Source organism: Psammomys obesus, unplaced genomic scaffold, assembly GCF_907164565.1.
Source record: "Psammomys obesus unplaced genomic scaffold, mPsaObe1.curated_primary_1811, whole genome shotgun sequence".
Taxonomy (NCBI): Eukaryota; Metazoa; Chordata; class Mammalia; order Rodentia; family Muridae; genus Psammomys; species Psammomys obesus.
Window position 1 is genome coordinate 20,385,979 of NW_026596101.1, and position 22,090 is coordinate 20,408,068.

Genomic DNA, 22,090 nt, shown 5'->3' on the forward strand with positions numbered 1-22,090 from the left:
CAAACCTTTGGCAGAGTACAGGGAATCATAAGAAAGAAGGGGAGTTAGTCTGATGAGGAAAGGATAGGAGCTCCACAAGGACCAAATATATCTGGGCACAGGGTCTTTTCTGAGACTGACATGCAACCAAGAACCATGTATGAATGTAACCTAGAACCTCTGCTCAGATGTAGCCTGTGGTAGCTCAGTAACCAATTGGCTTCCCATAGTGAGGGGAACAAGGACTATTTCTAACAGGAACTCAATGACTGGCTCTTTGGCCTCCCCACCCCCCAAAGGAGGAGCAGTCCTGTTAGGCCACAGAGGAGAGCTTTGCAGCCAGTCCTGAAGATACTTGATAAAACAGGATCAGATGAATGGGAAGGAGGTCCCCCCTATTAGTGGACTTGGCAAGGGGCACGGTGGAGATGAGGGAGGGAGGGAGGGACTGGGAGGGAATGAGGGATCGGGACACGGCTGGGATACAGAGTTAATAAAATGTAACTGATAAGAAAAAAATAAAATTAAAAAAAATAAATATAGAAAACAAAAAAAATACAAAGCACCCTGTAATTAATATAAAAAAATAAAAATTTAATAAAAAAAAGTCACAAGCTAACAGAATGGATGTGCAAACAGGACACAACATTCTGCTGCATACAAGAAACACACTTCAGCAACAAAGGTAGACATTGCCTCAAAGTAAGAGACTGGAAAAAGGTTTTCCAAGCAAACTGACCCAAGAATCAAGCAGAAGCAGCCATCCTAATATTTAATAAAATAGACTTCCAACAGAAATTAATCAAAATAAATGGGGAAGGACACTTCATACTTACCAAAAGAAAAATACTTCAAGAGGACACCTCAACACTGAACATCTATGCCCCAAATACAAGGGCACCCACATTTGTAAAAGAAACATTGTTAAAGCTTAAATCACAGGTTGATCAGAGCACATTAATAGTGGGAGACTTCAACCCTCCTCTCGGCAATGGACAGATCATTGTGACAGAAACTAAGTAGAGAAATCATGAAACTAACAGATATTATGAATCAAATGGACCTAATGGATATCTACAGAATTTTTCACCCAGCCACAAAAGAATATACCTTTTTCTCAGCACCTCACAGAACATTCTCCAAAATTGACCATATAGTAGTCATACTCATCCTGTACAAGAAAGTTGAGTTAACCCATTGTACTTGATCAGATCAGCATGAATTAAAGCTGGACTTCAACAATAACAGGAAAAAAAAAAAAAAACCCTACACACTCATTGAAACTGAGCAACTCCCTACTCAATGACCGCTGGGTCAGGGAAGAAATAAAGAAAGAAATTAAAAAAGTTAACAAAAAAAGAAGGCACAACATACCCAAACTAATGGGACACAATGAAAGCAGCGCTAAGAGGAAAGTTCATAGCACTAAGTGCCTTCAGGAAGAAATTGGAGTGAGTTCATACTAGCAAATTAACATCACACTTGAAAACTCTGGAAAAAAAAAAAAAAGCAAACACATTCAAATGGAGTAGACAGCAGGAAATAATCAAACTCAGGGCTGAATCTAATAAATTAGAAACAAAAAGAATAGTACAAAGAATCAATGGAACCAAGAGCTGGTTCTTTAAGAAAATCAACAATATATACAAACCCTTAGCCAAACTAGCTAAAAGGCAAGAGACAATATCCAAATCAACAAAATCGGAAATGAAAATTGGGATGTAAGTACTTTGTGCTAACTGATTGCACCACTAGAACACAAGACCAACAGAGCCAAAAAAAAAAAAAAAAAAAAAATCCTGGGCCCAGGGGGTCCTGCAGAATACTCTAACCAAAGACCATTCATGGAGAGGACCTAGACCCCCCTGCTCAGTTTCCAAGTGGGTTCCCTAGTAAGGGGGGGCAGGGGCTGTCTCTGACATGAATTCAGTGGCTGGCTCTTTGATCACCTCCCCCTGGGGGTGGGGGTGCAGCCTTGCCAGACCACAGAGGAAGATGATGCAGCCAGCCCTGATGAGACTTGATAGGCTAGGGTCAGATAGAAGGGGAGGTGGTCCTCCCCTATCAGTGGACTATGAAATGGGCATAGAGGGAGAAGAGGGAGGGTAGGTGTGACAGGAAGGAGATGAAGGGGGCTACAGCTGGGATACAAAGTGAATAACTTGTAATAAATAAATAAATACATAAATAAATACATAAATACATAAAATTAAAAAAAAGAATGAAAAAAAGAAAGAACGAAAAGAAAATGGGGATACAACAGCAGACACAGGACATTTGAGGAAATTCAAAGACACACTAGGTCTTACTTTAAAATTCTGTACTCCACAGAATTGGAAAAGATAAATGAAGTAGACAATTTTCTTGATAGATTCCACTTACCAAAGTTGAATCAAGATCATGTAAACAAGTTAAATAGTCCTATAACCTCTAAGGAAATAGAAGCACTCATTGAAAGTCTACCATCAAGGAAAAAAAAATGATCACCTCCTAGCCAGGCAGGACTATTGCAAGGAGGGGATCAACAACCCATTGATAAAACCTGTGAACCAAAAATTACACTACCTACAAGAAACGTAGGAATAATGAGGGAACAATAGAGGGAAAGTCCAAACAATAATTGGCCCAACCTGAGACCCACACCATGGTAGAGAGCTAGCTCCTGACACTAATAATGATACTCTGCTATGCTTTCAGGCAGAAGCCTAACTTGACTGTCATCTCGGAGGCTCCAGCTAACAGCAGATGGACACAGATACTGGGACTTGCAGCAAGAGCATGGGGTAGAATTCTGGGGGTCCTGTGGAAGTGTTGGGGAAAAGATGGAAGGACTTGGAGGAGACAGGGACCTCAGAAAAAGACCAACAGAGACAACTAACCCAGTCACATGGAGCCTTTCAGAGACTGAGACTTCAACCAAGGAGCATGCATGGTCTGGACCTAGGCCCCCTGCACACATGTAGCCAGCGGGAGGCTTGGTCTTCAAATGGGGCACCTGGTGTGGGGGTGCTGTTTCTTACATGGACTTTATTGCCTGCTTTTGGATCACTGGCCCCTGTCAGAGCTGCCTTGCCTATCATCAGGGGATGAAGATATGCTCAGTCCTGATATGACTTGATGTGCTTAGCCTGGCTTTCTCAGCCTGCTTTCTTATAGAAACCGAGATGCTCAAAATGTGCCACAATGGACTGGGCCCGCCCCCGTCAATCGCTGATTTTAAAAACACCTCACAGGCTTGCCTGCATCTTGATTTTATGGAGGCATTTTCTTACGTGAAGTTGCCTCTTCTCAGATGACGTCAGTGTGGATATCAAACTACCCAGCATATCAGAGTCTTCTTTAATTGTTCTCCACCTTATGTTTTGAAACAGAGTGTTTCACTGAAATTGGAGTCCCACTACATTGGCTGGCCAATAAGCTCCAGGGATCTCTCTATGTCTGCCTCACCCTTCCCAAGATTCAGATATAAGTAGAATAAAATAAAAGAAAATGAATTTTTTAAAAAGAAATTTCACAATGAGTTCATTATATAATAAGATATATAATAATATTATTGTGTTAAATATAATAATAATAACAATAATAATAACCTCAACACAACAAAATAACAGGAATTACTATACATTATTCAATAGTAACTCTCAGTATTAATTATCATTTCTTCAATAAAAAGACACAGACTAACAGATTGATTAGAAATCAGGATCCATCTCTTTGTTATCTCCAACAAACACATCTCATCATCAAAGACTGATACCACCTCAGAGTAAGAAGGGGGGAAAAGACATTTCATAAAACTAAGGAACAAGTAGGTATAGCTATTCTAATATCCAGCTAAACGGTCTTCAAACAACTAGTCAAAAGAGATATGGAAGGTCACTTTATGCTCATTAAAGAGAAATCCACCAACAGGATATTAAAATCCTAAACATATGTGCTGCAAACACAGGTGCACCGAGTTTCATAAAATAAATACTATTATATCTAAAACTACAGACTAAACACAGCATAGGGATAGTGAGTGACCTCACTATTTTATTCTTACCACTGAAGAGGTCATCTATAAAAACAAAAACTAAACAGAGAAACTCTGGCATTAAATTACACCATCAATCAAATAGATCTAACAGATATCTGCAGAAAGTTCCACCCAAGCACTAAAGAATAAAGGATATTCTCAGCAGCCCCTGGAACTTTCCCCCAAATTATCCACATATTAGGATATAAAGCAAGTCTTAACAAACATAGGGAAATTGAAATCACATCCTGCATTCTGTCTGAATACAATGGCATAAAGCTCGGTTTCAACAACAATAGCAACTACAAGGAGCACACAGACTCATGGAAACTAGGCAACATGAGACTGAATGTTAATAAGGTAACAAAAGAAATCAAGAAGAAAGTTTAAGAATTCCTAGAATTGAATGAAAAATATTAATATGCATAATATATATTATTTACATTATAAATATATGTTCCTATATATATGGAAATTAATGAAATCAAGTAAGTGAAAGATATATAATAAAAGCTTTAGACAGTAAATAATAAAAAATTAACCTGAAGACGCCAAAAGATGGAAAGATTCATGGATTTATAGATTATTGTGAAAAATGACCATTCTACCTAAAATGATTCAATGCAATTCTCATCAAAATTCCAATGCATATATTAAAAAATCGAAATTGAAAAATTATCTTAAATTTCAAATGGAAACACAAAATAACTAGGGTAGCTAAAGCAATACTTAGCAAAGAATTGTTGAAAGGATACCACCTCAGATATCAAATTGTATATAATAGTATATACTACTATCTACAGTAGTAAAATCAGCATGGTACTGGCATAAAGACAGTCTCATTGATCAACAGAATATAATTAAAGAACCCCACAGAAGGCCACACTACTAAGCAACCTGATTTTTTTCAAAGAAATCAACAACATTCAATGTAGAAAAGACAACATCTTCAACAAACGGTCTGGTCAAACTGGATGGCTCCATGCAGAAGAATGAAACCAGGTCTTTATCTGTCATGCTTAGCTTATCAGACTTCAGGAGGCTGAGCCATTATAAACTGCCTTTCTTAGACATTACCTGTTTTATAACAACCCAGAAATGGACTGTGACATTACTGAGTGGGAGAAGTGGTTAAAGCTATGACACCTCCTGGATGTATTAGCAGTAGTCTATAAATTATAGGACCCATTATATAGCATCATAATGACATTGAAGTTCATTGCATTTCTAAGAACAGCCAAATATGTTCAAACATATCTTCTTTGTGATTCTCCCCTGCTTCTGATGGAGCAGGGTTGGCATTCTTGTACCACTGGCAGAGGGAGGAAATTAGAATCCAGGAAGATGAGGCAACTTAGTCCAGGTTACCTTGCACAATAAGGAGGAGTGGGTTGGTTCCAAAGCTCGTGTTTATCTTCTGACCTGTGGTTCTCCCTTCCTTGTAAATATATTCTTTCCCTAGAACTTCCAGCATGGTCTGATTTAGTTTTTATTAAATTAAGATCAGCGTTCACATCCAAAGACAACTGGAGTGTTCTTTGTTATTAAAAAAAAAAAAAGTTCCTCAATGTTGGATTTTTCATCCCTATTTATCTTTAAGATGATAAAAACAAATAATTCACAAATCCTGGGGAGAGATCAGAAAAACAAGTCCTGCTGTTATTTTTACACTATAAGCACAGTGAGCAAATGCAGTAATTGGGAGCAAATGTTTTGTAGCCTGCGCTATTTCACCATGCTAACCTTAAAGCAAAGGCTGCTTCACCTCAGAAGTCTTTAAGACTCACAACTATCATTGCCCCCATGTTATTACAGCAGCTTAAATTTTCAGTTGAACTCCAAACGGTCATTTGGAAGCCAACTGACTCCTTGTGCTGTGTGTCTCTGGATTATCACCAATAGATCATCTGCCCATCTTTGAATTTCTTTCTATTTAAAAAAGGAAAGAAAAAGGAAAGAGAAAAGATGTTTATGGAAAATGCTGCGTTTAGAGACGTTAAAAGGAAAGTGCTTTGAAAGACCAGGCAGGCATCCAGGCTGACCTCAGGCCAAAGTCCTTATGAAAGCTGATGGTCTCCGGCCCACTGGAACAGAACAGTGTAGGAGGAACCGACAATGGGTGGATGTCATGAGAGTTTCTGTCCTTTCTGGAAATACCTGTTCTTGCGGCAGAAGACTGGAAGCAGGAGGACTAGCAAGAGGCAGCAACTCATGTTCTGCACAGGGACTAGAGACTGCATACCCACAGTACATGTAAGATCAGCAAGGAAAGAAAGCACCTAAATGTGTGGATTGAGACCATTATTCATTTAAAAATAAGCAGAGAGAATGACAAAATAAAAGATTGACTGGAGAGAATATACAAATTGAAATGGTTCTTTTTGAGTGGCTGGTCAAAAAGAGACTATTTGTAAGCAACAGAGGATCTGCTGAAACCAGTCTAAGTAAAAACGAAGAAAAGCAACACACTGGATGACATATAGAAGCAATTGTTAAATCAGGTCTTTTGTTTTGTTTTTTATTTGTGTTTTTTTTGTTTGTTTGTTTTGTTTTGTTTTTTGATTTTTCAAGACAGGGTTTCTCTGTGTAGCCTTGGTTGTCCTGGACTCTCTTTGTAGACCAGGCTGGCCTCAAACTCACAGAGATCCGCCTGCCTCTGCTCCCCGAGTGCTGAGATTGCAGGCGCGCACCACTGCTCCTGGCTTGTCTCTGGGCCTGCCCACTTCCCATCCTACTCTTTCTAGAAAACTGTCATCTGCTCCCTTCTCTGTTCTTCAGACTTTACTAATCCTGTCTTCCACAGGATGATAGCATCTTTCAGTAACTTCAACAAAAGCCCCAGGCAAAAGATTTATCCCCAGGGCTTTCAGATTCCCTAGCCCATCGGAGGGCAGTGTCATCCCCATGCGGTCCGTGTAGATCAGTTTTGGGATTACAAAACTATCTGGAGAACCAGCATCCTAAAATAAGGGCTGCAGGCCAAGCAAAGCCACATACTCTGGACTCTCACTTTTTTGCCTGCTTTTGGCTGCACTCTTATTTCAGAATAACTTGTAATAATTCTGTATTATTTTCTGATAAGATCTTAAGGTCTTATTTTAAATACTTTGAAGAAGAAAAGAGCCTAGCACTATAGGGTCCTACACTTTAATGCCTACAGCTGCCTTCTAAGTAGATGACTGGCAGCTCAGAACTTCAACGGTGGGGCCACTCTGGCCACATCTGGTGTTGCCACAGATAACTACCCTAAAAATAAAAATAGCACAGGCGGGCCCTATTGATGCCTACCTGTGCAGATGAGGAAACAGACAGGACTTTGCCAGCCTTTGTCATGCTATGCCCCCAGCCCTTCGCACACTTCCCATGAGGAATTTGGAGACAGATTTCTGTTAATTTGGAGACAAAGGAGACCGATTACTGTATGCATCTGCATACTCAATTAGCTGCTGTCAAGTTAAAGGAGCCAGCACGTGCAATTCATGTCTCTTCTCTCCGTGCTCCTGAAGTTCTCAATTTGAATGTATCTTCTGACCCTGATTTCATGGTGCCTGTGATTATTATGTGGTCAAATATGTCTTTCCTCTTCCAGGGATCATTGTAACTGTCACCTGGGACCTGTGAATTACTCCTTCCCAAGGAGCACATAGCAGTAGTGATAGGCCTTAGCTGTAGTGACAGAGAATTGAGATTGAGTTAGGCTCCTGAGTAATGCTTCCACGGAGACTAGAAACCTCTTACAATTTCAGCCCAAGAGTGGGCCTCTCCTTTCTCTGCTCCTTAACCTGACCTTGCTAGATACTACAGAATCAACATTCTTCACCATTCACCGATAGTCCATTCTTAAAACTGATCCATCACAGCCATTCTTGTAGCAAAAAGCAGTATGCTGTAACTGCATCGTGGGCATCCTGGCTCCAGGCACTGACAGTCCACGAGTGTTTGCATTGCCAGCCTTGAAACTATACATTAGCAATTGTCTCTATAGATACATTGAGCCCAAATCCTTCTAACAATAAAAGGTCCTATCAAGGACGTGTCCTGTTTTCCTGAAGCGATTGCCTTCTGAATTGGGACTGGAGAGCCTTTGAAGGGAAGGTTGACATGCAGTTTGTAAGGACTGGTTTCAATTTGTCAGATGGCTCGAGATCTTGGGAAGAAATGTCAGAGAACAGGATGAGCCCTCCTGGCCTGGTCTCCCAAAAACACTTCAGGGAATTTGCTCTGGAGGTTGCTCAGAAGCCCAAGCGCATGGAGCAGTGAGCTGCTGGTTTGGGAAGCTGCTTCCTTGGGGAAAAAAAAAATTGAAAAAATATATTAAATTGCCACTTCTGTTAAAGATGCAGATCATGGAGCTGGAGCGCACTTGTCATCCACCCCGTTCTGAAGAGAACGGGACTGGTGAATCCCTTGGGATCCCCATCCAGGCGGTCTAGGTACTAAGAGACCCTGTCTGAGAAGGAACATGAATGGAACCTGAGGAATGACATCTGAGGTGGGCCTCTCAATGCACCTGCACTCGCGTGCACACACATCTGTGCGCGCGCGCGCACGCACGCGCGCACACACACACACACACACACTGAGAACTTCTGACTACAGCCTTTCTTTCCTAACTTTCCCCATCACAACTCGGCTTTCATTATGCTATTTCGTACCCTTCCTCCATTCCTGAACTATTCCAGTTGTGTTCTCATCATGTGGTCTTTGCACTCATTCCCTCCTCCCCCTGAGATGCTCTTTCTCCTGCCCCATCCTGTCATAGTAGGTCAGCAAGTAGGTCAGTAGGGTCCTTCCTCCAAGATGTTGTTCTGGATCACTCAGCCTGACTTTGTTCTCCCCAGCCCCTCTCTCCTCATTATCCTTTTTAAGGTCTTTGTAATGCTTACCAGTATCTACAGTTGTCTTTCTCTACAGGGATGATCTTATTGGCTGTCAGCGAAATGCAGCTTTGAGGAAGGGTCCTCATAGCCTTTATGACTACGTCTATCTTCCTTTTAAAGTAACACCCTGTGCTCATCATCTCCAGGCCTCAGATACCGTCCTCTGCCCATGGCTGTGAAAAGATGACTTTGCTGTTTTACAGACAGATAACGTTAGTTCCTGGCAACGTTTGGAATTTTGATGCCTCTTTCGCGTAGCAGCACCCCACACACTATGATTTTCCAAGGCTCTTTCTGCTCAGCCTGAAATTTATGTGCTCGGTATTTGGTGGCATTTATGGGAATTCCTTTTGGAGTTTTAACAACTATAGAATAATGTTGTTTCTGCGTGTCAAGCTAAATCAGAGCTAGAATCCTAGAATTCATGAAACTGCTCGGATGCATTTGAGCATTCAGTTTTCCAATTTCTGTTTCCCAAATACTCCTTCTAGCAGGCCTCATTATGAGTCTTGCCTGAAACAGAAAAAGATGGAGGGGACAGCATGCCTCAGACATTATTAGGTCACAGGCCTCTACCATCAACTTGGCCAGTTCTCCTGCACAATGACTCAAAGGTACCATGGCAAGCACCTGCTGTGACCTGCATCACTGAGGTCATGTCGTGCTAAGTAAGCTGAAAAGACCACGGAGTTTGTTCCTTCCCCCAGAAGAAGGAACTCCAGTTACTATGGCCGCTGAGTGTTACTGGGTAAGTGACTCCTTGATCCTTAGACAAGACATCTGTGAAGCACACTCTTCAAAGCTGTCCCCATTACTGGTTGTCCAAAAATTTAAATCAGCTCCTTAACGCAACTTGAGTTGGTTTCTATTTCCAGCCCAGCTTCCTGTTATCTTCCCTGCTCATACTTCTTATACATTCACCTTCTAAATAAAACTGTTTGCATTCAATCCTTATCTTCTGATCTGCCTTTGGTGCAGTCTAATCTGAGACAGCATTCTACAGTTAAACATGCAAAATAAACTTAGATGGATGTGTTGAGTCCATCCCTCCCAAACCCTCCCTTCCATGACCTTTGGCTCCTCTAATGGGCTAACATGCATTGTGAAATTCCAAGGCAGGGCTTGTGGGAGCATTTCCTTTAACTGTGGAATTTGAAGGGATAATAGCCTTTCTAAAGGTAGTATGTGTAACTGGTGTACCTTGGAACAACACAGTTTAGCAATCACTTATCCCAGCCAAGGAAATGCAGAGGTACATATCTGGAATCCCAGAACTCGGGGGGCAGAGGCAAGAGGATCATAAATTCAAGGCCACCCTGGGCTAATAATGAGACATTGTCATAATAAAATGCTGCTGCCGCTGAGAGTAACAATGAACAACCATTTATCTCATCTCTACATTCATTCTTTGGTGACATTCTGAGCTTGAAGTTTCATGCTGTTGCAATTGGAATGCGGGAGCAGTCTGCACATTCTCTTGGCAAAAGCGTGTTTGGGTAGGCTTAAGCTTTTGGTCCAGGGGTAACTGAAGAGGGAAGAATCTTCCAGAGTTCCCAACTTAGTCTCATAATGCCATTAACCGTCTGCTGTCATCCCTGGTCCTTCATCTTTGTCGCACGGAACACCACAGGATTAGAAATGAGCTGACATGTGGACGGTGAGAACACTGAGAATGGTATGGTCCTCACCAGGCAACCCTTTACGCTAGACAGCTAGATGCAGGGCCCCGTGGAGTCTCAGCCAAGGACAGAGGCAAATGGAGAACTGAGTCGCAACAGCAATCTAGCTCCGCTCTGAGAAGCTCTAACCAGAAGTGTACTTTGTCAAGAGAGCATATGACATGAAGCAGGGCCTTTGAAGGGGAGGTGTGGAGGGTGAGGAGGGGTGACCAAGCCTGAGAGTAGGAAGAAGCAAGACTTTAGGGAACCCGTTTCTGATGTCTGGAGAAGGGAAGGGTGTAGTGGAGAGGATGAGCTTGAGCCAGATCAAGTTCATGTACTCTTTTTGTGAACTCAGCTTCCTGAGGATCCTGCTCTGTGAGAGGGAAGGAGTATTACTGCTTCCTGGAGTTTGTGAGGATTATTGGAAATTAACATCTGTATAGGGCTTAACAATTCTCTTGCTACCTAGAGGGTTCTCAGTAAATGTTGTCACTTTAATTTATGTATTCCTCAACTGCCTTTGGCTTTCCTCAGGGGAGAACCAAGACTCAAAGTTGAGTCTTTCTGGTGGGCCCTTCCCTACTAACAGAACTAATGTGTGTTCTGGGTTGACTTTAGTGACTGGCTCTCACAGAGATTCTGTGACTTGTTAAGTGGCCTCTGTATATAATGACTTTGAAAATATTTAGAAATTAAACATGCAAGAAAATGATTACTTTAGTTAAGAAAATGCATTATACAGAGTTTTACTTATCATCATGATGATTTTATTTTTTTAAATAGGCAGAATAGATTTTAAAAAAATTTAAATGGTAAAAATGTTACCGTTACATAACAGAATTCCGGATGACTTAATGTCATATTTATAACTGTTCCCTAAAAACGTGGAAAACCTGCTAAATTTCTAGTGTTCTTCCTGGCCCAATACTTAGAGTTAGTCATTTCCCTCGTTCTGGAAAAGAAAGCCATGTGTGTACATAAGACTCACCTCCTACCAGGAATTAACTTAGAAGACTATGAATCAAATTTGAGAAAGAGTCCAGCCAGTGTTGACACGCCCCTTTAAAGGGGAAGAGGTACTTCCTGCTTTTAAGGGAACTCAATATGAAGTATAGGAGTGGTCCACTTCCGGTCCTGGCACACACCTCACTGCTCAGAGCATCTGCAGGTCCCTTGCTGGCAGTATCTGCGAGTGCGTACGAGCATGCACGCATGTACACACACACACAAAGGCTAAAGGCATTTGCCTGAATACATTAGAACCAGAATAGGGCTTGGGTAACACCTTGGAGTTATTTGGGAAATCTTTTTTGAACATTGGTTTTTGACCTAGAGAGAAAGCATTCACACAAGGGTCCTTATTCCCATTTTGCAAGGTGGTAGCCACGAACAAATTACTGTGGAGTCGAATCCATCGTAAGCACGGCTCAGGCTTCATAAGGAACAAACAGTTACATGAGTCCTTCAGGATGTGAACATTCCTCTCCAAGCATTCCTGCCCCACCTCCGTGTGAGTGTGTATGTTTACACAAGCCCATGGGCTCGTGCCCATGTGGATGTTCATGTGTGTGACTGTGGACATGTGTCGCAAAATACAAAGGGAAATTAGAGGACAGCCTCAAATACGGGCCCTCACTTTCCACCTTGTCTGACACAGAGTGTCATTATTAGTGACTAGACTGGTCCACTGGCTTCTGGGGAGTCCCCTGTCTTAGCCTCCCACCTCACCATAAACATTCTGGGATTGTAGACGTGTGTTGCTTTACATGGATTCTGGGGGTCTGAATTCAGTTCCTCACGTTTGCATGGCAAGTGCTGTACTCACTAAGCAGTCTCTTAAGCCCCGCCCGTTTGTCTCTTTGATGTTCTTTTGTTTGTCTGTTTTTGTTTTTTACTACACAGATACATCATCGGATCGGAGTGTGTCTCTCACTGATAAATTCCATGAGCTGGAAAGTGTTTGGTGAAGAAACTGCTGTGGTACTGAGTCGGAATGCTGATGCTGCATGGGAACTTTTATGTGGATTAGGATGCTCCAGCCAGAAAGAGAGAAACCAAACAAAACAAACCTGACTTTTGCCAGATTCCCTCCTCCCTTTCCTCAGAAAACCTGGAACTTAGGTTACCGAGCCTTTATTCCCTCATAGATACTTTTTGCAGCATTCCAGAGCATCATTTAGTATCATGTCTACTATGCTTTGTATATTACAAAGGCATGCTTGCAGAGGAGGAATTAACTCCTTCTCTAGTAGGCAGACTCTTGGCAAACATTTCTGAGGTAAATCAGGATTTATTTGAAGCTTTAGACAGAGGATGTGGGCTCCAGATGGTACTTGTGTGAGTATAGACTTTTAAGTAAAACAGGCCTGACCTCGGAGTGTAAGGAGCACGTTTTGGCAAATTATTAAACCATCCGTCACTTGAGGACATTTGAATAATGCCTTCCATAGGAAATTGGAGGAAGTCATGTGCCTGTTTTTGAGGGTCTCATTTCTGAAAGAATATGCTCATGAGGCATTTCATTGATTTCAGAGGGCGGACGGACCCTCGGGGTATCTAAAAGGTGTGCTGAGATCCTTAGAACCCATGGTTCCCCTCAACGGCCACGATCAATCCCTGCATTACAACAATAAATAAACAGAAGAATATTTCCATGTGTTGGCGCAGAGGCATATTTACCACAGCCAGCTCAGTGCTCAGGCTCAGCCTGAAACGCTCATGTTCCCAGCCTTGCTGGGTTTCTATTTGAAAGAGGAGTCTTGAGAAGCAGGTGAAAGGCACACTCTGAGGACTCTAAAGTTAGCGGTCACATCTCAACGCCCGGATTTTCATCATTTTTCCTGTGCTTCTTCCGTGATACCTCCTTCTTCATTTCTCTCCTGGATGATTCTTTCTCACTGTTCAAGATACTCTCGGGCAAATCCCATTCACCCAGGTGGAATGTCGCTTGATTGGCAGTCCCACTGTCTAAGACACTAATGTTCCTGTTCATCTGTGTGTGTGTGTGCATGTGTGTGTCTCATGCACTCAAAAAACAAAACAAAACAAAACAAAGAGATATAGTTAATAATTACCTGAGAATGTTTTTGAAATAAAATTCAGATATCACCCGGCACAGCTCTTAAAAGTCAATATTGGAAAATGGTACAGTAATATTAATATAGGTATACGATGAAATTACAAGTATATCTTATGAATCTTTTTCTTTTAACTTTTCTGTTAATTCTTTATTATGGTTAGGGGACACATACATTTCCTCAGCATAAATTTGAAGGTCAGGGGACCACTGTGAACTATATTTTCTTCTCCTGGGGATAAGACTAAGGTAGCCAGGCTTCAAGGCTCTTTTACCTACTAAGTAATCTTACTAACCCCTTATGTGAATTTTTTATGAACAGTCACTGTTGAGATTCAAATTATAGTTTTGTGGGTCAGAATAGCTGGGTTGGGTCCTGTGACCTTGCACTTATAATTTGTGCTGTATCTGAATTTCAACATCATCACTGTAAACTGGGGATATCTTTATCTAATGGAATTTATTATTTTGGTTAAATCACCGTAAGTGGCACGCCTAGTTTAGCACACATGCTCAATCAGTATTAGTTTTTTTTTTTTTTAATTTTTGTTTTGTTTTGTTTTTGAGACAGGGTTTCTCTGTGTAGCTTTGGCTAGCCTGGAGCCCGCTCTGGAGAGCAGATCTGCATGCCTCTTGAGTTCTGGGATTAAAGGAGTGTGTCACCACCACCCTCTTTAATATCAGCTACATTTATTATCAAGGCAATAATTTTCATGGCAATTGAAACTCAAATGGGGCTTAAATCAAAACACACCTCGCTTTGTTGAGCTCAACGGAACTCCTCACTAGCGCTCACTGGGTTGTGCGGTACGCTGTGTGCAGGACATTGAAGTCTCAAAACATATCACTGAAACAGAAGCAAGTAATTAAAATATGTTATCCACGTGCTATTTGTAAAGCCATAAGCAAGGTGCTGTGACAGCCATATCAAACAGCTTATTTTGGTAATTATGGCCGAGACCGGCTGCTATGGCATGATGGTGAGAAGAGAGCTGCGATCAATTAATTAATTTTTTTTTTGTTGGATATAAAAGTCAGGAAACTTAAATGGTCTAATATCATGCGCAGATCTATTGAGAAAAGGGTAACAGGAAAGTCATCCAAGAGGATTAGGCATTTGCACTTCATGGTAGTTCACATTCTTGGGGTGAATCAAAGAATGGTGAAGAGATAAAATAAGGCACAATAAAGTTAATCTGAGCAGTGATTCATGGATTGAACAGCTCCAAGCCAGAAGTAGCTCAGAAGTTCTTAGGAGAGAATGTAAAGAGAGGACAAACACAGAAGTACAACATAGAAAACCTTTGGTTGCAGTTATATAGTTGTTGTAATTGGTCTACCTCACTGGGAAGTTCCTAGTTATAGAACTGCCAGTTTGTTTGTTGTTTCTGGTTGGTTGCACCTAAGTTGTTTCTGTTTTTCCTATAAGCATTTATAAGAAATAAACCGAGTTAAGTTTTAATTATTCTTGCATAGGTAACCAAGGTGGTGGCCAGGAGTGTAGCTCCATGGCAGAGCCCATACTTAGCATGTTCAAAGCCCTAGATTCAATCCAACAGAAACAACAATAGAGCCAATAACAAAATTAAGCAAGTTTGAACCTAACATGCTTTGTCTACTCAGAGAGTCTTCAGGCCTTGTTTACCTTTGAATTTACTCCAATGGGGATGGTATCAAAAGCAATTCTGGGTTTGCTTTATTGGTTGTTTGCTTCCTTGCTTGAGCCAACTAGCTAGTTTTGTTGCTTTGTCACCAGTACATATCTTGAACTGATGGGGCTCAAGAAAATTATCCTGCATCAGCCTTCTGAATAACTGAAGATGCAGAAGTGCGCTACCATGCTTCTTTGTGGACTTAAATTGTTCCTTCCTGCCTTTGCCCTTTGCTCTGTACAAGTTACTAAGTATTTCTGAACTTCATTGGTCACCAAGGTAACATGGAGATGCTTATTGTGTGGACTGCATGCAAATACTTGCCGGTAGACTTGGCTCTCACAAGGTGCTTAACTAACGATATTAATTGTTGCTACAGTGCTCAAGGACTTCCTAAACCACTTTGGGATCATGATGTTTCTACTTTATTTTCCTCTCACTTGAATCAAAGGCTCAAACCCCCCCCCTTGACATTCAGAAAAAATTGCTCAATATTTATGTCATTTTGTCAATGTCCTCAGTTGCCTCCTAGATATTTAAGAGAACATTGCTGAAGACACCACACACATTGGAAGGAGAACTTGGAGATGGAACTGTCCTGGAAGCTGATCCTCTGAGGATCAGCACTTACAGTACCAGAAGGGGGTATACAGGCTACCTAAGGAGAAAAACCTTACCCAGTGTGACACCCACAAAACCTAATGACCAGAACAGCAAGACATACCAGAAGGTCCAATAGTGGCAGTCACATCCTAGAGTGACAACAGCCATCTAATGGGATGGAAGGACTGCTCAGGGGGATGTAATTTCTACCTAATACTCTAAATCTAGCCACTGCCCTTGGCTGCTGAGACTATGAATCCTCAAGGGAAACCACTACTGCCACTTCCGAAAACACTGGAATTTCTAATTCCATTCTAAATCTGATATCCAGAGATTGGCATAGCACCAAAGGGGTGCAGCACACAGACAGAAACCACTACAGGAAGACGCAACTGGTCAGAATACAGAGAAGAACTGACCCTAGCGAGAGCATTAAAATGATTTCATTCAGGTCATAAGAATCCTGAAAAGTCGAACCTCAGATATCTTACACTTTCCTTGCTCCTAACAAACGTCCTGCCATGTGACCCTTCCTCTTACACATGGTAGGAAAGAGAACCAACTCGTGTATTTAGCATACACATCAATCAGTCAGAAAGAATTTATTTTTTTGTGCGTGTTAAGCAGATAGTCCTGTGTTACATCGCTGTACAAATAGCTCCCGACTTAGGATGGTCTGACTAATTCCTTTTTGGCTTTATGGTGGTGTCAAAGCTACACCCCTTCAGTAAAAACCTCACTTTGAATTACTCCTTCCGATCGCTTCCAGGACTGCAGTTCTTTTCTATGACTCTGGGAAATAACAGTGAGTCACAGCTCCTGGGCAGCCACATGATATAAGGGAGGTTTGGGGTCTTGTGTTTTTGTGTCCCATGATTTCTGACAGATGCCCACCTGCACTTACACAAGTGAGTTAAGACTTTATTTTAGAGTAGGCTTTGTGTTAGGTGATGTTGGCAAATACCCAGGACACAGCTTATTTAGGATATACCAGGCTAATCAAAGATGTTCAGTAATTTAGAAAGAGTAAATGCACTTTCGCCATGTGGAATGTGCAGCTTCTGATGAGGGTGTGACCCTGCTGGAAATCAGGGGTAGCTGTCTGTCACATACAGACCCTGAGCCCACACCCCTGGCTCTATTCTCGCAAGGTTTGAGCTGGTTAACTCTTAGACACTTGGACACAATTTTTTTTAACATACTTTTATTGGCTTCTAAAAGTTATCTGTGACGGTTGTAGAGACAGTTCAGGCTTCAAAGTGCTTTTGCCACTGAGGACCTGAGTCCAATCCCCACCCAGGTGTGGTGACATGCGGCACTTGTAATCCCGGCCTAAGGAAGCAGAAACAGGCAGATTCTTGGGGCTCATTGACAAGCAGCCTCTCAGTGAGTTCTAAGCCAATGAGAGACCCTCTCTCGACAAAACAGGCTGTGACTTCTGAGGAGCACCTGAGGTTTCCCTCTGCCCTCCACATGCCTAGGTATACACATATACACCCACATACACACACAGCCACACACACCACAAATTATAGACTGTGAGGTCAGGGTTACATTAAATTTAAAGATACAATCCTAAGTGCTTCTGATTCCAAAGCCCATGCCCCATGCCTGTATGCTCCAGAAGGTGTGTGTGTGTGTGTCATTTTAACATTTATAAAATAAAAAAATTCTTAAAGTTTGATATTTTAAGGCCTCAGCAATATGTTTGTGTAGCTCTCTCTCTGTTTGTTCAGTTCATTCAGATTTTCATAACTGAAGCTTGATCGATTTAGTGCATACCTAGGATGACTTACAAATTCTGAACCTGTGAGTGTCTAGTAAAATGCTGACACATAGTTACTTTGTCAGTAATGGCTATAAAAATGAGCAATCAGCTGACTGAAATCACTCAGTGAAGTACATCCTCATATGAAAATGTTCATTTTATCACTGCCAGTAATTCTTACATTTAGATGTTTTTAACCATTAAATTATTTTACAATTGTTTTGGGAATCTAGTTCATCCTCATCAGGACCTTATCAGCTCTCTGTCTGTGAACATACTGTTTCCAAAATCATGATTCTCACTATGATAATTCAGATGTGTGTATCATTTCCTTTTTGGTAAAGTGAACAATAGGAACTTAATTAGGAAATTAGTCTACCCACAGTGAACAGACATACTTCTTCTCTGTGATACGCCCATCATCACTTAATTTCAAAACTTTTGTCTGCTGTAAAAGGAAACTTGGGGCCATTATGTGATTGTTGAGCGAGTCTATGCAAATACAGTCCTCAGCTGTCTTGTCAAGTTGTTTATAAAACCAAATATCAGCTGGAAATGGATCTACCTATACTATTCATCTATCCATTCAAGATCCATTCTTGGGTGTATACCCCAAAACAAAGGACTTATATCTTGCTATGAGATCTCTGCTCATTCATGTTTATTGATGCTTTACTTAAAATAGCCAAAAATTGGGAACAGTCAAGATTTCCGTTAACTGATTAATGTATAACATCAATGTGGTACATTTACAAAACAAAATATTATTCAGCTGTTGAGAAAAAATGAAATTATGAAAATTTCAGGTAAATGGATGGAGCTAGAAGCAATCATACTGAGAGAGGAACCCAGACCCAGAAAGACAAATGTTTCATGTTTTTTTTTTCATATGTGGACACTAGTTTTCATGCTTTGTATGTTTCATTTAGAATACCCACAGAATTTAGCTAGTAAAGGACAGGGGAGAGGAAAGGATCGCCCAAGGAAGAGGAAGTAGAACACAGATCATTATAAAGGTATAAGAGAGAAATTAGAATAAGAGAATGAAATGGGATGAGAATGGAAAGGCAGGGTAGAGGAGGGAATGGGGGGCTGGAAAATCAACACTAAAAGCCTTTTTTAAAAGCCATATGGGAAACCACTACTGTAGAAACTCCCTAAAATACACACATATATAAAAGGAGTTTAAATGGAATTACCATATAATAAGAAGACAATACCCCAACTAAATATTGTATGCTGCCAATTAAAACCCGAAGTTCTAGGAATGGACTTCTTGATCAATGGGAGCCCAAAGACACCACATCCCCAAACGTCACAGGCTGTTGCCAGGGCTGTTAGTTACCTTCTCAAACTTGACAATAAGATCCTGTTGCTAAAGACACCACGTGCTTATGGCAGAGAACATGGAGAAATATAGCTGGTACTCAACTGGAAAGTTTACCCCTACTGGCTAGCGGTCATAGTGCTGGAAGGTGTTATGCCTGCTATCAAAGAAGAACAGTAATCCTTAGTGAGCGGCATCTAGCTATACATCCTATGAGCTACAGTAGAAACCTGCCAGCAAGATATGGCCACTACCGCAACAGTGGCATTAATGTGTGGGAGTCCCCAACCACTGTTTGAAAATTGGATTTAAGACCCATTCCATGAGCTAGAAGCCACGGCTGCCACTGTCAAGGAAGCCAAGACCCGAAGGTTAGCTAGGTCAAAGCCTAAGGGGAAGACTGCTAGTAGTATTCAGGTAAATCAACATAGCAATAAAAAGACTCCCAATGATATATTGTGATACCTGTAGATCAGTATATCACTCAGTCCTCATCAGAAAAGCTTCTTGCAGTAGGCAGCAATTAACACAGAAACTCACAACTGCTCAATTAGCAGAGAATAAGAGACCTTAGAGTGCTCAATACTAAATGGCATGTCAATGTCACACCCTCTATTCAAGGCTCAGGCATCTTTGCAAAATTAGGGGCAGAAAGATTATGAGTCTGAGGTGGTGGAGGATTTCAAGAAATCATACATACATACACAGAGCAGATGTACATATGAATCCAAAGCACTGTGACAGTATGCACAAGACCTGTACAAGTTGAAGCCAGACAAAACCCCAGCACGGAGGAGGGGAAGCGAGGCAGAGCTCCTACCTCTAATCAAGGAGCTCTTGAAAATGGAAAGCTCCCAGGAGAGGGGTAAACAGTTTTCTTAAATGTTGTGACATTGTAGCAACCAAACTCCAGGGTAGGATTCAAGCTCAGGAGCTGTGGGCCAACCCAATAGAGAGAGAAAGAGATGATGTAAGGTACGTAGGAAGGTGGGAGAGGTTCAGGGAGGAGCTGCGGGAGAGGAATAAATACGATCAAAAGAATTTTTATGAAATTCTTAAAGAATAAATAAAAGCATTAAAATAAAGAAATTAATTGAACAAACAAAAAACCTTAGGGTTTATTCTATTTCAATTTATTGTTATGACTCTGTGCATATGTGTGTCTATGTATGTCTGTGTGTGTATGATATGTGCATGTTAGCATAGATGCAAACATGCCGTGTGTGGAAGTTCTGAAACAACTTTCAAGAGTCAGTTCTCTCCTTCTGCTTCCAATTGCCACGAGGTTTCATGGCAAATACTTTTACTGGCAGAGCTACCTCATTGGTCCTTAAAGTTTATTCTTTTAAGAACTCAACAATGTATCTTTGTATAGAGCTCACTGCATCTATTTGGTTCTTCTATGAAACTGGAAAACATAGATACAATGTATACAACCTAATAAACACATACATGACCAAGTCTGTAATGTGAATTATTAGGCATTTAATCTTCTCTCCCCACCACACACACACTCACAAATACATACAAACACATAAATACATGCATGCACAAATGTGCACATAAATATACTTACACATGAACACACATTATGTGCACACACAATATGCATATTTCCATATATGTACACACACAAGTTATGGTTGGACATACTAGAACACACACATATTACTACACCCCCCTCCCACATACAATCATTTTTATTATCTCAATTTTGACTTGGACAAATATTAAAATCACTCTACACCAATTTTTACTATGAAAAGTGGTTCTTTTCCATTCAAAGATTATAAATATAATGGGCATTTGGCATGGTTTGGAAATTAATCCGATCTGAAGTTTCTACTTAAACCATCTGCAGATAATCAGGGGTCACAGAGATGTTCCAAAAAGCTCCTCTGTGGACTCTGGCCCCTGCTTGGATGGAGTAGGCACACTCTACCTGTCTCCAACTGAGTGTAACTGAAAACCCCAGACAGAAGACAAGCGGCATGCAGAAGGAAGCAGCATGCCATGCACAATCAAGACCAGGTGCTTCCTGGGTGCGCTATGCTGAGCCCAGCAGCAGCACTGGTCCTAACTGGTGCAGGCACATGGAGGCTGCAAGGCCAGCAGAAGCTCTTTCTCTAGTCTGAGCTTACGGACTGAGGGAGCTCTAAGAGACAGAAGAGCAGAATGTGCCGTGAGTTCTTTTTCTTCCTTTCTCACGGTGGTCCAGATCTCATCCTGTTCAGCCAGGCAACAAAGAATGCAAAAGGAAGAGAATCTGCTGTCTGAACCAGTGGGCCCTGGAGAGAGGGGAAAGGGAAGGTTTCTCTGGGCTTTCTTTTTATCTCTCTGTTTGCTTGTTGCCCTGGCTGCAGCTCCAGCTGTGAGTAGAGGGGAGCCTGGAGTCTTTGTTTTCTAGTAAAAGAACCAGGACAGTGGTCCCTGTTCATCAAAGAGCATACAGTGGACAGAATATGTTCTATGTAGTCCATAGTACCCAAAATATTCCAATAACAAAAAAATAGTTGATGTATTCAATTTACACACATACATACATACATATATTATATATACACATATATTATATATATACATATAATATATATATATTTGTGTACATACATATAGGTGTAGGTGTGTGTGTGTGTGTACTACAGCTTCTGACACTCTAGCCCTACATGACCTTTGAGCATACAGAATGTGGCATGTCAAAACCGAGATGTGCTCTCAGGACAAAATTCTTCAAAGTCAGAGCCAGTGATTTCTCTTTTTCTGTACGATGAGTTTAATCAAATGACATTATTGTGCTGCTACAGAAGTTAGTATTTTATTTTAAGACCTTTAGGGAGGAGTTGATACAGTGTCACCGAGTGCCATGGATCCTTGAGGTCAGAGTACAATTGGAATTTTTAGTGGGGGCAGGGCCTGCTTTCCCATTGAGCTGGCATGGGAAACCCTAGGACCGTGGTCCTTAACCTTCGTAATGCTGTAACCCTTTAATACAGTTCCTCGTGTTGTGGTAACTCCTAACTATAAAATTATTTCATTACTACTTCATATCTGTAATTTTGCTACTGTTATGAATCGTAGTGTAAATAACTGATATGTAGGATATCTGAGAAATGACCCCAAGGGGTT